The 18,033-nt window shown below is 39.2% G+C and overlaps 1 protein-coding gene across 2 annotated transcripts in view; it reads right to left on the bottom strand.

Moving 5' to 3' along the window:
• The window catches only part of ntrk3b (neurotrophic tyrosine kinase, receptor, type 3b), a 302,940-nt gene that overhangs the window by 73,921 nt on the left and 210,986 nt on the right, over positions 1–18,033 (bottom strand). The window lies entirely within an intron of this gene.

Raw genomic sequence — 18,033 nt, 5'->3', positions numbered from 1 at the left:
CAGCTGAGCTGTCCGCGCCGCGTTTCTTTGATTTATTACTACGAGCCAGTCCGGTTCTTTACCCCCCAAAAAATGAAGACCTACACTTTATTAGACACAAATTGAAAACAACATATAGCAGTCAGAGTAAATATTCAAACAAATCATACAAATTCCCTCTCGGGTGAGGTTTCGTTTCTTTTTCTGTTTTCCCCTCACACCATCATGCCTGTGCAATCGGTCGGAAGGGCCCAAATGAAAAGCTGGCGGAGGCATTGTTATTGAAACCAGCCCGCATGATAAACTCGGCGGCGAACGCGCGCACGGTACAAACATGCGCACGGCGGCGTCCCCGCGCCAGACGGCTGCGTTTCTTCTCACGGTGTTGGAATAAGAGGCGATTCCCCGGGCGTCGGGTGTCTGGCAGTTTGAATGTAAATCACAAAAAGGGCCTCATTCAGGCGTCGCAGTCCACAAAACCGTTTGGTGACAGTCCACATCAGTATACCGCGAGCGAAACCGCAGCATGCTAATGTGTCACATCAGCCTACAACCAACAAGTGCTTCCCAAGTGATGTGGGACTGCTTGGGAGGAAATTAATAGGCGCAGACTCCTGTAGCGTACGACTGCATCACGGCCAATGGGGAGGAAATCTGGATGGAGATTTTTTTATTTTTTGTTCTCTTTCTTTCTTTGACAGACATGCTACATATCAGCAAAAAGGAATCAGTTCAAAGGCTAGCGCTGAACCTGAATTAATCCCTATTTATAAATATTTATAGCTGCCTGGATAGCTAGACAGACAGCTACTTCATCGTGCTCCCGAGAGAAAAAATGTTTTCACAGTCTGCGCATGGAACATGCACAGTTCACTGCACACAGTCGCACACTGTAGATGTGTGTAACTGGATAGCTGACAAGGATGCTGAGGATCCAAGGACCCCGGTCACACCGTATTTTTGCTCAAGTGAAAAAGAGAAGCGGTATTATTTGCAGCAGAGTTCCTTCATTTTGTGGCCCCTGGTTAATGAGATGACAGCCTGCGGCCACCGGAGCTGCCTTCTCTAGCTGCAGTGGCAACAACAAGACCACCAGTCCACACGGCGTTATGCATACAGGGGTTGTGGTGATAAGGCCATGTACCAACATTAAGAACATCTCTAGCTGAAATTAGAATTACGGAAATAAATTTGCTTAATGGGAACGTGTCAATTTCGAAAAAGTTTTTGTGTTAGGATGAGGTTGGTTTTCAGCTGTATTACAAAATTTGTGGATTTTGCAAAAGTGCAATGGAAACATTTCACAACACGAGTCATATGATCAACAACTGGACGAGATACTACTGGCAGAAAAGACAAAGAAGATGACAGGAAGTGGTAGGAGGATGTTTTTGATGAGTTATTGCAAGAACAAACTTATATCAGCAAAGTTTTGTGCACATTTGTAGTGGATACACAGCTACTATTACCTTGATTTAGTGTTTTTAACAACAGTTTATTAACGGTTCTTATTCCGGATGGAAAAGGTTTCCAAAAACAGACCTTGCATTATTCCACCCACTCTGTTCAATATTAAAGAGCTTCCAGAAGAATAGGAACCAATTTCAAGGTGTCAAATTACAAAGTCAAATTTCTTTTAAGTCATGTTTGATTTATACAGATTTCTTTATGACTACAATTGTACTATAAAATGTCACGAGGTGCTTGGGAAACACATATTATTGTCCCTTTGAATATCTCCGCACACATTAGTTAGCTTAACCGTACGAACAGGGTCTTCTTTTCTTTTTTGTGTGTGCTAAAATTCAACTCAAAAGCAGAAACATTTTCAAAAAGATTATTTTACACTTCCATGAAGAATGAAGACTTTTCACTTTTTCCTCCCCCTACCATATTCTGTTGCATCACTGCTCTAACAAGCATATATGAGGGACAGAAACATGAAATGGGGCATTCAAATAATTCATTAAAAATTGGAACTGTACCATGTCAAAAGTGAGAGCTGAAAGTAAAAGATGTGATCACAGTTAATATGAACATTGCAGCATTTTCACCAAGTCTAAATTAGGACAGCAGCAGCAGCAGCAGCATCATTCCGGCTGACGCTTCCGGGTGAGTCATTCTCTCATCAAACACAAGGAGTTCTTCTTTTGTAGACAAAGGGTAAAGAAATGTGTTGAGGGAGAGGAATTATTTAAGGACAAACCTTAGAGAAAAGTCTTTGTAAATATGCTTGTTTGGAACTGAAAATCTTTGACACAGTGCTGAAAATCATTGCCTAAGAGCTGAATCAAAGGCTTCAGAGAGAGACGAGAGAGCGCTTTCTACCGCTGATGGGAAAGTTCGAGACCAAGAGCATCACAAAGGATGGAGTTCAAAGACAAGACGGCAAAACAGGAACCTACCAACAACAATAACAAAAAGAAAAGCTCAAAGGTTATACATATTTGTTAAGACATTCAAAATCTGTGTTGATGAAACCCACGTTTCAACGATGGCGACTGTCGGCATCACAGATGGCGAGCCTTCAACGGTGGGCTGGTCCGCGAAATTCATTGCCAAATGTAGAGGATGACTAACTTGCTGAAGTGTCAACAATAACGCATCAACAAGAACAATGTGCAAAAAAAAGAGAAAAGGAAAAAAAAGGCAAACACGAAGGAGGTCATGGACGTGGCAGTGATTAGTCGTGCTAAAAGCCCGACAATAGATGACGGAGTCGCTACTCGGAAAACAAAAGAGCAAACGAAAGGAGCAGAACACAAACGGGCCGATTGTCCTGTTTTCCATTGATCTCACTAGCAATAAATCAGATAATCCCCTTTACTATTGTCGAAAAGCCACCATTTTGAAAAGCCCTGCAAACGTTTGACAGCTAGTATGAAATAGTTTACGGTTTTTTTAACAATCCTGTAACCTTTGCCTGTTCTCTCTGTCAAAGCTGAATGATTAGTATTTCTTAAAATGCCACATCGGTTATTGTTTTGTTTCTCATGTCTTATATTGCCGTTTTCCATATTTATACTACATAAAGCAAAATTTTCTTTGGCAAATTAAGGGTTTTTTTTAAATCTTTGAGTGGGTATACTTGCAATAATATGCCATCATTATTGAAAGTGGTATAAAAATGACAATATTATTGTTTATCGCAATAATTTCTTGGCCAATTTATTGCACATTTAAATTTGTTATTGTGCCAGGCAGGCCTAGACCTCACAATCAAGTTAAATAGGATTTATTACAACAAAAAACAAATATATAATGATTAATTCTCACCATTAAGATCTGACGATTCTGTTTCCACAGCTGAAGCAAAATGACTTATGCTGATCTTTTAAAATGCTGTGTCTGACTGTGCTCTGTACAGAGAGGATATCAAATGCCTGGGACACTTTAAAGGAAAGCTTTGAAAATTTGGTTGAGTTCAAGAGATCAGAGCATTTCTGACATTGAGATTTATTCCCCGACCCTCAGAAATCACAAGATTCTTCACATGAACCCAGTTATTCTGAAATATTAGATCTCGTCATTCCAGGCGGACGTTCCTTTGAAGCCTCGGGTCATGCAGGACAGTTTAGGATGTTGAAGGGAAAGTATCCAGAGGAAACGGTCCACTTGATCAGAATATATTTCTAAGGTCTGCATTGGATTGAGATTATGTCTTTATTGCTGTGCAACATGTTTAAGGGCATCTTCTGTAGCATTAAACAAAGACTTTAAAAAGCCACTGCTGAGCTGGTCTGGCTCACTAGTCACCAACTTCACAAAGTAATATTTGAACACTATTATTTTTGAATGATTTTATTTCTAACATTCTTTAGAGATCCTTTGTTTAGTGTGAATCACAGGTGTGTTACTTTATATTTTCGTATTTTGATACGAAGTAAATACAGGATCAGTATCGCCAATACCGGTACAGATATAAAAACTTAAATCTTCCTGTATTGTATCAAAGTTTCTGACCTTTTGTTGTTTTCATGGGTTTTTCTTTGAGTTAACTTGTCAAAACCCAGGAACATAGTTTTGACAAAGTCTACAAAATTATTTAACATATTAACAGAAATAGAAAAATAGAGCAATCCATTTTTTGCAAAAAAGAAAAAATTCCAGTGCAAGAATTTTTTGGGAACAAATCAGAACAAAATCTTAATTGCGATAGAGCTGAGTAACTACAATACAAAAATCATAAAACTTCAAGATGGAATCTGAAGCTAAAGAATCAATATGATATGATAAGGTATCAATATCATTGATATTTTGGACTGATCTGCGCATATCCAGTTAGTATTAGCCTTTCAGCTTTGATCAGTCTCAGTATTTTATATTTTGAACTAGAAATTAAATGTATCCAAAGGTCCTGAAAAATCAACAGTTCATACTTCACCACTGAAGTATGAACTGTTAACAATAAGCCAGTTGTGCTTTTATAAAGTTTCAATTTTCTCAATCTCTCTTTACGATGATTGTACAATATTTAGAAAAACTTGTTTACAGACACGCCGTCTGTTATCAAAGAGCTGCTCAGTACAGAGGATCGCAATTATGAGTTTAATCACAGGGAACGACAGGAAACAGCGTTAAGTTTTATAACGGGAGTTAGCGGCGCTGCTAGCAGCTCGTTCCTCTGAAGAACCGACAGTAATAAAGAAGAAAAAAGCAGCGAGGTCAGTTTTGAGCTGCCGTTCTGTACCCAGTGATGGCACAGTTACTTTGAAAAAGTAACTTTAGTCGGATTACTGATTACTCTGAAAAAGTAACTTAGTTAGATTACTGATTACTTGATTTGGAAAGTAACTAAGTTACATTAAAAGTAACTTTTTTAGTTACTTTCAGCAGCTGCTAACAACAATGCTGTGAAAATTACATTGAGCTTTGCCAAAACTTCAATGCAAACTATTTTATAATGATTACATCAACAATGTGTCTCCACTTATAAGGTTGAACTGAAGAGGAGATTGTTTAATGGTTACAACAGTACAAAAAAAAACTTTAGTAATTTGTGCGTGTTTTTGTGTGGTCCACTGTTGTCTGGAAAACTATAAATAGGATTTTAGACCCCCCCCCTCCCCCGCCCCAGCCTCCAGGTTGTGCGTTACGGCCCTGCGTTTGGTGCTTTGAAAAAGAAAACGCTCCAAGTAGAGAGAGAGAAAAAAAAAACTGTCTTTGATGTTAATTCAACAAGTTTTTTTGTGTATTGTTCCAAGAGGGAAATGAAGACCACAATGCTAAAATAAATAGGGCTAAAATAAATAAGGAAAGTGATCCACAGGGGGTATAACATTAAATTAATGGTGTTGTTAACTATGTTTTCTGAACTTAAAAGCCTCCGGGTTTAATTTCTCCAGCATTTATTCAGGCTTAGTAGCACACAAAACACACACTTGATTAAATCCTTGCCCTACTGTGTGATATCAATCCATCACCTGTCAACATCTTCTTTTTCCTTCAGCCCCCCTCCCATCTTTCCACCCGGTTTTGTTTTCTTGGCACAGTTTTCCCAGATTGCTTCCTGTTCGCTCAGCGTCCCGTTGTCAGGCGCCTCAACGTGCAGCAAAAGCTCAGCAGCAGCCCCTACTAGCACTGATTAAAGCATTAAATACCTCCAGAATGACAGCAACAGCAATTTATCAAAACTTAACTTCCTCTATCAGCATGTTTTACTGAAACAACTGCTGCTTCATCATAACTTAAGTGCTGTTTTTAGACTCACATCATTTATTTCATCTCTGTCTCTCTCTCGGTGTCCCTGCCTCTTTTGCTTCCTCTTTCTTGTTTTTAGCCCCAGGGGTCTTGAATCCTGTCTCAGTAGTTTCTCAACCCCCCTCCACTGGAGGGTTTACAACCAAACAGCTAGACATGCAAGAAAGGGGAGGCAGGAGAGCATTCGTGTTTATGCGCCTGTCTGTCAAATTACACCTCTAACCATGACGGGAGCGCGAATCAACCTTCATGCTACGCTCCCTAATGTGCGCCTTACCCGCGTGCAGACCGTTCCTTTTATTTTGAAATTAGCAGGTGGAGCAGAAGGGTTCGTTTAATAAACAGCCTGGACGTACTCTGCTTTCACCTTGTCATTTATGCAGGATAAATAGATAGATACAGAAAGTATCGGTTTTGATGCTTTAATGAAATGTTTAGCGTTACCTTTTTAAAATGAAATTGTCTATAGAACGGCATCTGGAGACCGTGCCACTCAAAGCCTGGCTATTTTATTGTATATAAAATGTAGTTTAAAAAATAAAAATGTCACTGCTGACAAGATCAGTAGGCAGAATGGCTGTTTGCAGTGTGCTGTACCTGAGCAGCGCCTAATAGAAAGTTGGGTGAAAGGAAAAAGTGTGGAAGGCAAAAAACTAAAAGCAAGAAAGTTATGGGTTGGGTGATCTGTTCGCTTCAAGTTATTACCAGCTTAGACTTCCAATATTTTAGCTTATCCTTGGCAAAAGAGAAAAAAATTAAACAAGCTGTTATACAGTATATACATTAATGCCTGAAGGTGTTTCATGAGCATCTACAGAAACAGATGAACCAAGACAAAACGTTTTCCACGTCCTCACAATAAAAGTCTTCAGAAAAATGTAATGCACTCTGAATAAAAAAAAATTATTTGCTATTTTTTGTTTTATCTTTTCCAATCGAGTCGATAAACGTAAGGAAAAAAAGTATGAAGACACTTTAGTAACAGGAAATAAACAAAAAGCTTTTTAATCCGTTCGAAATTGTCCCAGTAAAACGGAAGCTGACGAAACACTCCAGCAGTCTTTTCACAGCATTAGGTGACTAGAGTGAGGCCGTCTCTAACTAATAACTATGAACCGAACAAATTAGAGTGTCGAGCTTTGGCAAAAATATCCGGTTCCTTCATTAGAGAGGTGTTGGTATCACTTCATCACAGTACGGTGACTTAGTGCTTCATTGTTCACCGAGGCAAGGGTTGTTTTTTTTCTTGTGATTTTTCTGCTTATGATTTTCATCAAGTTTTCTCCTGAAAAGCTTGAGTGGCTTACTAATGGAACCGAGGTGTGATATTTCAGACAAACCTTTTACTTATTTATAATTTTCTTTCTTCATTGTTCACTCAAAGTCCATTCATCTTTTTTATTTAGACTCAACTGTTTCTGTGGTTTCTTTGTTTGACATTACCTTTTGCCATCTACAAAGACTGATGGCGCCACTCATTCATGTGGAGGAAATGACATAGGGTTCTTCTTTCACTAATATTTTGCATGTTATTTTTACCCAGCGGCGACTCCTACTGTGCAACATCACAGTTGCAAAGGCCTGCTAACTTACAATATCTGGTATCTCTTTCCAGTAGTTTGACCACCATTCATTATTACTGAATGTTACATCTACAACTAAAATAGATTTTAGCTGCCAACATCAAAAAGATGATGATGTAAAACACTAATATGTTGAAAGGGGCAGAATTATTTGTTTATGTCGAACATGATAGCATTATAAAACACATGAACGAGGAATGCAAAAGAATGCAATTTTTTTGTACCATAATAATCTTAACATGCTCGAAAAAGAGTAGGAAGAAGTAAAAATATTCATGAACTCCTATCCCATAAACTCAATATTTTAAGATGGGCCCTCATTACCAAAAACAAAAACAAAAAAAACAACACATACCCCAACACATTCATGTGCCTCAGTTTACATAAACACATTAGTGCCAACTCTCACCCATATTTCTATATCTTGTGAAAATAACCTCCTTATATTTCCTTTTAAACTGTATTACATTTTGACTGTTTTAACTCCTCATTTAACTTGTTCCATAATTTTAAACCATGAATTGAAATACAAAGTATGATGAAAAATCAACTTTTTTGAGCTCTACATCATGTTCTAATGTTATTCCCTCGTCAGAAACATACCTTTAGTTTTGTTTTGATTCTTTCATGCATGTTTGAGAAACCCTTTCATCTCCCTTGGCAACCGTTCAGCTGTGGAGAATGCTTGGTGGGACCGAGTGCCGCCTTTGGGTTCAAAGCTCTTCCGCTGAGCTTCAGTTTCTAAGCTTACAGAGCATTCCTCCCCACTCAGCTCCTTCAGACTAGCCAGAAGCAATTAGCAAACACCTGTTGCTGAGCTCATAATACAAGCTACTTCTCAGTGCAACTCTGGTAAAAGCGTTGTTAAAGGATTAACAGAAGAGCCATGTTGTGACGACTTCCTGAAGGTGGAGTTTCAGAAAGAGCAGGAGTTTTTAAAGAGACAGGGGCCCAATTTTAAGGCACTAAATTACAAAGCCAAATTCCTTTTAAGTCATATTTGGCATATACAGCACTTTTATAACAACTGAAGGAGCACAGTTACTTGATTTTGCTATAAAATAGCAATATGTGGCTGGAAAACACATAACACTGCTCCTTTAAAATGTACATCATCCAATACTGGAAATGTAAAAATACCTGCAGTATTGAACCTGGCGTCCTGCGCAGTCATGTAGGACAGTGATAGGTGACTTCCATCTTCTTCATACTAGTGCAAGGGCACCACTCTAACATAATGTATTTATACACTGGCAGTTCCCCCCCCCTCTGTGTGCAGCTAATATGATCTACTGTGGACAGGTCCCCTCAGTCTTGAATGTGCAGCTGACTGGATAAATACATCAAAGGGTGCATGGCGATGCGAGTGTCAGTTTATACAGAGAATCCTTTCTGCTCTTGTTTCACCTACGTGTCCAAGCGTCACGCATTCGCAGCGACTGACGTGCACTGCGCCCTGCTCCCGCCGTGGCGAGGTGCTACAGTGGGTGAAAAAGCAGGCTCTTTAATATTTTGGTCAGACTCCCAGCAGACTGATGGCTTACAGGGGCAGCCAGGCGGGGCCCACAGCCAAGGTTAGCAGTAACATCAATCTCCCTTCATTTGAACCTGAACACTGTAGTGCCGCACTCAGAAAAAGGACGCCTCTACTCCACAATTCCCTTCAGTTCGGGTTAGAGGTCCGCATCACATAACGCCTCAAATATATCACTGAGCTGGCAAATTCCCAACATGCTCATGTTTTTTTTGTGTTTTTTTCCTGTGGCTTTTTGCAACGTCTTTTTGATGCTGATCATTTTGTGAAACCTGCGTTACAAGCTGCAGCCTGCAAGTCATGCTAAGCATTTAAAGAGACAGCATTCTCTGTTTTCCAGCCTGATTTCCAGTATTGGATGACATACATTTTTAAAGGAGCAGTATTATGTGGTTTCCAGCCACAAATTGCTGTTTTAAAGCACAATCAAATAACTGTTACTTTCAGTTGTTATAAAAATGTTATACATATCAAATATGATTTAAACTAAATTTGGCATCTGCCTCTTTAAGAAACTCTTGCACCGACACTCCTCCTTTGGGAAGTCTTCAATTAACTATTAACCTTTTAACAATGTTTTTACCATTGTTTCACTGAGACGTAGCTCATCTAATGAGCTCAGCAAACAGATAATCAATTATACAACCATGCGTCTTTGAAAAGCAGAAGTGGAGCCTCCTGCACAACCAACAAAAATACAGCAAGTGGATTCTGAATGTTAAGTCAACAACAAAACAAGCAGCCATTGTACAGCGCATACAGTGGTAAAACCAGCTGACCAAATGTGCAGAAGCTCAGCTTGGGTTGCTAGGCAACAGACTGGTTGTCACTGGGGTTGTTAAGAGAGGGAAAGTGCCTGCTGATTTGTGGCGTTACATGCGGAAGGTTTTTGAAACAGCTCATTTTCCAGACACCAAAAAACCCACATGTATTGCCAAAAAGACGACTGGGTGTTTTTTAAAAATTATTTTTAGCAGCAGTAGAAACCCAAATGGAAACACCAAAATGTGCAAAATGTGAAGTTTTGCATAATATATCATCACAGTCCGTGGTGATTTTGGGAGCATTTGTTGGCTGACAGGACTGGGAACTAATGTATTACTAGGGATATCTGGGATCATTTTATGTTTTTGGGGGGCTCAACTTAACCGAGTCAAAAGGTTCAAAGGCTGAATATTCTTTGAAGTTCCCCATCTTGAAAGAGGGTTAAAACGTTTTAGTCTACACCTGCTCCTGGTGATCTGACAGGAGAGAAATACTTATGCATTTCCACAAGAAAGGAAAGTGGGATACAATTTCTTTAAGAAAAGAGGTGGACAGCGGTAAGCTACAGTAGCACACGCAGTTTGAGCTAACATTAGCATTTGTTGCCTCAAAGTGAAAGAAGCACATTAGAACCTCCTTTTAACAACACAGATTAATTACTGAGATAAACCCACCAGCATCAAAGCTATCATCTTATCTCATTTGATACTAAGATGTTGTGGAAAGCATTTCCACTTTGTATTGCTCTTCCCAATAATTAGCTAGCTAGCATTTATATTCTGGATAATCTCACTATTCTGAAGTCGCCACTGTCATAATTTCTTCTAAAAATAAAAAATAAAAAACACAATGCATCAGGTCTCAGAAACTGGAATGCTTATACCAAATGTTCCTTAATTTACAGAAGGTTAAACCTGGTCAAATGAGCCAAAGTGAATATTCCAACATTAAAGCCATGATAAATGATGAATAAGGCAGCGTCTAAATATTATATGACCTACTGTTGTTGCATTTGAGTCATATTTAATGCCTCATAAATTATTTGTGTGATAATTATTACTTAGTTGCTTAATTCAACACATCAAGCAGCAAAATGTCTACGGAAATGATGTACATAAAAAAAGGTTCAGTTCAGCATGAAATTATAAAAAACACAGGAGAAGTAGCTGAAAAGAAAGACAGGAAGTACAATGCAAAATATGAGTTATGAGTCACTGTAGGCAAAGTGTAACAAGATGTTTATTGCATGAAAATGTGGCCTCCACACGTTAGAAATTAACAGAGTAATTCCTGAAAAGACGTTTTAAGTGCATACTAGGTATATTTTTCAAAAGGTAGTTTTTCATATAAAATTGCAATTTTATTGGTCTTATGTAATTTTGGATTTTCTTCAGCTATAAGTTGTAATAATCAAAATATGTAGAAATGAACACCTAATATAAATCACACTGAGAGTAATTAGTCAATATAATACAACTTTCGCCTTTTGAATTCAATTGCTAAAATATATTAACTGTTTGACTGCATTCTAATTTACTGAAAGGCAAATAGTAGTTGACTACGTCCACCATCATAAAACAGAAACATATTGTATATTACATGGGGTTTCTCGCAGGCTATTTTGAGCCAGATCATTTGTGTGCATACACTGCACTCAGCAAAGTGAAGTGAAGATGGTTTATTAAATCAGCTATGTGCTCAGAAGCAATAATTCAGTTGCAGGAACTCGGATCCCGGTGTTTACGGATCCTGGGCTCGCTAATGTGCTTCCCTTATTGATGGTCGCCACAGGCAGTCATTGGAGAGCTGAGCACGAACTCACTGAACTGGAGTCCCAAACCGCAGCTACTCATGCCTGCCAGAAAAGCTCGATGATGTTATATAAGATACGTGTCATGTCTGAATCAACATAATGTCTCGCACGGCTCTTTAAATTAAACACAGGAAGGTTGCTCGGTGGTGAATGAACGCTGCTGGAGACACTGAAGTCGAGACGAGACAAATTGCAGACTTTCGTCCAGGTAAGTTTCTTCTGTGCGCTGGGCGTTGAAAGCAGCAGCAGATTTTTGCCCAGCCAAAAGAAAAAGAAAATTGTTCTACAAAAGCAGAGCACGTTACAAATTGGCTCATTTGGACTGTGGCAAATGAATGAATCTCAATTTCTATTTGGTAATAAAGATAATCTGTAGTGAACAATCCTCTGATGTGTCTTCTAATATTACTGTTCAGGTTAGATTTGGGAGAACAGAAGGCAGCCAAAGTCTGGAAATGATGAAGTTGCTAAGATCAGAACCAACGAAGAGAGTGCACTGCTGAACAGAGGAAGGACTCACTGGGCCAAGCTGGTAAACAGCAAAATGTTTCTGTCCTGGAAATGTGAATTGCTCAGCTTTTAAAGCTGAAGACTGAAAGCATAGTAGAAAGAAGACAATGTGTTGGTGTGGGGTAAGAAGAGGTAAGCTTACCAGAGCTGTGTTGCTGCAAGCATCAGGGATAGGTGGATGCAAAGCTGGAACTTGGAAATAGTTTAACTGATGTAGAAGCCCCTACAAACCAAATCCTCACTAGTAGTTGTGGTAGACTGCCAACAGCTCATTGTTGCTTGTTTCCATCCTGGCCATGCCTAAAAGCTTGGATACATTTATCCTGTGATGAACACTAGAATGGCTGGGTTTTCGATTTCTCCCCAGAATGGCTGAACAGGGCCAAAAGGCCCTGAGTCCACCCTGACGACTCTGATGGCTCAAATTAGCATTCTTCTTCAATTGTAAATGTGGCCGTTGACCGTCAGGCCAGAATGTAGGAATGTGAATAGTCCATGTTGGGGGTGGGTATCTATGATACCTACAACTCGTCATGAAGTGTTTTTGGAGAGATGTGACCTTTTGCAGCTGATCCATGATGTTGTGCTGCATTATCCAGGTCATTTTGCCAAATGTACATAGAGTTTGCAAAACATACAATCTGTTTCAAGAAATATGCAAAGGTTTTTCTAAAAGAAATTAGTAATGTTTCTCTTTGAAATAAAGCTAAGAGGGTATAAAATGACAGTTTAGAAATAAACTAACCAAATTAATTGTGTTGATCCACCTCAAAAAAATCATGCAAAAAGTGTAAGCAAAAGAGATCTGGGAGACTTAGCACATGCAAATTTGCATGCATCCTTTTGTGCTGTGGAGGATAAATAGGTGACTGCTTCACCTATTTAGTTCACAAGAACTAGGTACCTTGCACATGTACATAGCTAAATAACTTCTATTTTACTGTCAGTCCTGCACTTTATATTTTATACTTAGATTTATATTCATATTTTATACTGTATTTTATTTTACTCACAACATTGGAACCTCAAACATTGTCCTGAGCCGTATGCAACGAAATTTCGTTCTGTATACACCCTGTGCATTGAAAATGACAACAAAGTCAGTCTAAGTCGAAGTCGAAGTCTAAGGAACAATTGTGCAACTGTGAGATGCGTTGAGGCCATTACCAGGGTACTTCTAAGGTAATGGCCCTATTTACTGAACAAAAGGGCTTCAGTGCAACGGGCTTCAGGCCAGTTGGACTATCTCTAGCCTGAATAGGTATATGTCCAAATGGCCTAACTCCAGCCATTCTAGTGTTAAATTCGAGTTACACTTTCCGAATAAACCACTGACATTATTATCTGTCATATCTGCAAAAAGCTGCTAGCTAAAGATGACTAACTTTGGCTTTAGCTGTCAGGTGGTCAGAAAAACGCAATAAATCTTAAATGTACATGTCACATATAAAAGAAAAAGGGATGCAACTACCGAAGCTCCCAGGGTACCACATTTCACAAGTCACAGTAAAGTTTTAATAAAACAAAATAGCAAGGCAGAAGAAAGTAGGTCAGTTCTGCTAGCTTGACTTGGACAACCTTAACATGTAGATGTGCTGCAAATTTCTGTGATTTTCAGTTCAGTTAAAAAAAAAAGGCGACCCTTACACCAACTCTCTGACAGATCATCAATAGAGGAGGAATTTAGCTAATCAACCAGCACCGTGTTCAGAAGATCACTTATTAATAATTGCAAAACAAACATCAAGCTTGAAAACATAATACTATAACGCACTGAATGTGCTGTCCTTTGTGGGAAATGTTTTTGTGTTCTTTGGTGTTTAATCCTGATACACTTGTCAAGTCAGTTGCTATGACAACAGGTCTGTGTGTAGCACAGCCAACACAGAGCGAGAAAAGAAGATTGAGTGGTTTTGAGTTGTTCTTCAATGATTTCTCTGCGTTATTTTTCCCTTTGCTGCAGCACACAAAATTAATAATACCTACATCTCCAGGTTTCATTTAGTTAACAGAGTTGTTCTACCGTGGCAACGCCGCTATGGATGGCAAGGAAAAGAATCGTCTTTTTGCCCTCTGGCGTTTTACGGGAAATGCATGCGGGAGATTTCTGGATGCAAACAACAACATGTAACGTGTCTGTAAATGAGATTGCAGACAGAGAGAGCCAGGTCTCTGGTCGACCAGAGTTGGATGAAGCAGAGTGGCGTCTCCCAATCACCCACCAAAAACCGATCCGAGTCGCTCTCATCCTTCAGCTGAGGGTCTGGATACTGGAGGAGCACTGCTGCTTTGAAGCAAACGCCATCAGGCTGTATGAGTAAGCATGCCTGTCAGTAAGATAAACAGCTAGAGTGTGCTCACCATCAGAGCAGATAAAACAGCTAATTAACCAGCTAACAATGTTTTACCGTTTTGTTTTTACAAAGCAGAAAACTGTAGCAAAGTAAAATTCTGCACAATTGAAATGCTCTCTTGAAAACCATAATTACAGAAAAATGTTTGTTTTCTATTTTTGCATAAATCTATACACACAAAATCATAACATTAAAACGGTCTTTCTGGCTTCCTGGTGTTTTAGCTGATATTGGCTTTGAAATTAACCGTTTACTTGAGATTGAAATTGTTTTCAGCCTCAATTAAACTGTAAATGGCAGACGCTGAGTGCACCATCAGTGTTTTTGACTATAAAAAAATACATACATTTCTGTTACTTCTACAGCAAACAATCAAACAGAGTGGGAAAGAAAAATCTTTGTTTTTTGCTTAAGCATTAAAGCGCAAGCGGGGAAAAAATATATTGTGCCATTTTCAAAGTTTTGTGCTTCTCATTCAACAATTTTTGTTTTATTAAATCCCCTCTTATCCTTCCGGCCTTCCATAGGAAGAAAAAAAAAATTTTTTTTGAGGACCCATTTTTTACGTCTGAGTAAATTAAATTTTTCTCTTGACTTTAAAAGTCAGGTGAATTTTTTATTTTAAAGTTAAGATTATGATATTTTCAAGTTTTTATTTTCCTAGTGAAACAATTTTTTATGGATTTGACCAACTGTGTTTTCCATCAATTATTTCCGACTATATATATTTTTTTCTTTTTGTATAAAACCCATCACTGGGTATGAAATCTCCTTTTCCTATACGTGAAGAAGTGACTTCCAGTGAATTATCATCTTCCTGACACAGATTCGCCACCTTGTCAGTCACATCAATGGATAGAGAAACAGAAATGATCAAGAAGTGATCAAATCACTAACGCAAAGATGTTTCGTTACAACTCAAAATAAAAAACTGTGACCATTTTTGCAACTATAAGGACACATTGTGGTTTCTCTAGTAAAGAAAGCTAAATAATTAATCTTAAAGTTGCCTGTTCAATAATGTTGATTTAGTGAACAGTTAATGTAAATTCAAAGGACAATAGTTTTTTTATATCCAAGTTTCATTCTAAAGGCCTTGTTCTACATGAAAACTTCATCCCAAACACACTGAAGGATTCATAGAGCGGTGCGTACAAGAGTGTACGGACAATTCAAACAAAACAAATCTGAAAACCTGTCTGAAGGCGACCGCTGTGGGCGACATGTTGTGAAAGAGAAAACATCATTACCCACAGTGGCCTGTCAATCAATGTCATGAGGTAGCTAAATTTAACTCTGCTGCAATGCGCACGTGTGTGTGTGTGTGTGTGTATCGAACGCGGCAGAGCTGTGGACCGGAGCCCGACGCCGTCTCGTGGCGCATTTCCCTTTTTCCTCAAATCAAACGCACAAGCGCTCCGCTTGACAGGAACCCGCTCAAGACGCCGCGCCGAACCTTCCGGAGAACTCCCGAACGCGGCGGCGCCAGGACTCAAGAAACGAGACGGAGCGACTCGAAAATTTAGGTCACCGCCGTATGGCCCGCTTGCGACTTCTTGGGCCCAGAGAAAGAAGAAGAAGGAGCAAATCAACTAATACAGCCAATTTAGCAAACCCTCCAAAGTGCTCCCATCAGCTAAAGGCTATAAAGCGAACGAGCTGGTCGTAAATGGAGCCTGGGACTGTCAAATGGAGCTCATCACACTGGGAAAACAGAACCCCCTCCCCATCATGCTGTAAAAGCAAAATGGGCGTCCAGCACGTTCCGCACTAAGGGGAAAAAAAATACAACAGAAAGGACAGCAGCAGGTGATCGCAGACTGAGAGGACATTTTCAGTTGATGGCCACGTTGGGTCGATGGCTGTGCTTGTGAGAGCTGGGAAAGAGGAGTGACATTATTAGCGTTCTGTGTCAGAATGTCCTGGAAGAAAAAGCCGTACCCCCCCATCCCCATCACAACCCCCAACGCCCGCCCAGCAGGAGCTCTGAAATGACACCCTTGCCTCACAAAGAGCCTGATGACTAAATCTGACCAAATAGAACGCTGTGAAATGGAGGACGGATCCAGTGCGGGCAAGGGAGGAAAAAAAAATAAATAAATAAGCGAAAAGGAGAGATCTTTGTTTTCTAGCTCAAGGTAACACAGTCTCACAGTGCCAGAACTGGACCGCGATAATTCACACGAGGTCTTTCCATTTCATGTGTAGCCGTCTCTACCTTTAACAGGAATTCAACAGCTGTAACACTATGAGGAAAAATTAGGACGGCTCATTAAAGATTCGGTTCTTTAAAATTACGCATATTATCGTTTAATCTCTTAAATGAAGTTAATCTCATGAAGACGGTAGCTGCATTTCCATTACAAATGTGTGCATATTCCGCTAATGTAAACAAAAATTAAACAAAAAACAATTTTGCAATTGCAAGTCTTTCCATTAAATAAAAAACAATAAAAAAATTACACACAAATAAGTTTGTTTATGCGATAAGTCATAAAAAAACAACGTCCTACCACTTCCTGTGTCGTCTATGTCGTTTTTTCCAGTAGTAACTGGGCGGGAACACTAATTTCGACATGGCTGAAAACCCGACTCATCCAAGCACAAGAATGTTTTGTTCAAAAACTTTAGTTTTTTTTTCTTCTTCAAATTTGACCCGTTTCCTTTTGTGTTTTAATTTAGTCAGTCTTATGGAAACAGAAATGACGCCAGGTGAGTCTAATCATGGGAACAGTGAACAGCTGCGAGGGGAAATGAAAAAAGGTGGGGAAAAAATGTGTGAAACTAACAATTAAAAGCATAAACCAAGATGCACAGAGGAAAAAAAGCACAAGAAATATTTTTAGAAAACTGAACACATCAGAAAGGTCTATAAGGAAATAATAATGAGCAACTCAAGTTAACATGAGCAACTTCATAACCAATTCAGGAGGAATCAAAACACAAATGGAAACCAAAACTCCAATGGGTCATAATAGTTATTTACAAAAGTTAAATCGGTGAGGTCAGTAAAATCGTCTTATTCTCAGTGTAACTACTTGAATGGGAACGGTCAGGCTAAACGTTGCGAGAACTGGCTCAATTATTTATATTTTGTATTTTATTTTGTAAAGCTAAAGTGCAGTACATGTAGGGCAATGCAGCCAATATCAGTGTAAAATGAGTGTGATATTAGTGGAAGTAACTATGTACGTCTCAAAACATTATTTTTGATTTACTGGAACACAAAAGGATCACTATAAAACGATATATTGACAAAGGAGTTGAGGATGCTGTGAAAGATAAGAACACTAAAGTAGTTAAAGAAGCAGGGAAAGCTGCAGATTAGCCACCTGGATAGATCTCCGGGTTGGATCCGTTTTTTGTGGAGTGCTACGAGTATGAACCGTGATTTTGTAAAATTACAGAAAGCAGTGAGCGTCGATGGAAGACGACTGTAGAGACGCATGTAAAGGCAACAGGCTGAGTCTGACGGGTTTGGATTTTATGACACTGAACAATCGGAGAAAGTGGCTAAATACACCCGTTGGCCACTTTACTAGATTCAGTTGAGGTGCAGTTGTTTGATGGCATTAGTAGAAAATCAACCAATCACACAACAACTATCCAGACCACTTGGGCATCTAGTTGTGACGTTCAAACCGAGCATCAGAATGGGCAGAAAGGGGATTTGTGATTTTGAATAGAGAATTGTTGATAGACTATTTCAGAAATGACTGCGCTGCTAAGATCTTCCCTACCCAAATGTGTCAGAGGTTCACAGAGAATCATCCAAAAATGAGAGAGAAAAAAACA

The sequence above is a fragment of the Xiphophorus couchianus genome, chromosome 4 (genome assembly GCF_001444195.1).
Source record: "Xiphophorus couchianus chromosome 4, X_couchianus-1.0, whole genome shotgun sequence".
Taxonomy (NCBI): domain Eukaryota; kingdom Metazoa; phylum Chordata; class Actinopteri; order Cyprinodontiformes; family Poeciliidae; genus Xiphophorus; species Xiphophorus couchianus.
Note: the sequence above shows the minus strand (reverse complement) of the source record. Positions and strands in the feature narration are given on the sequence as shown.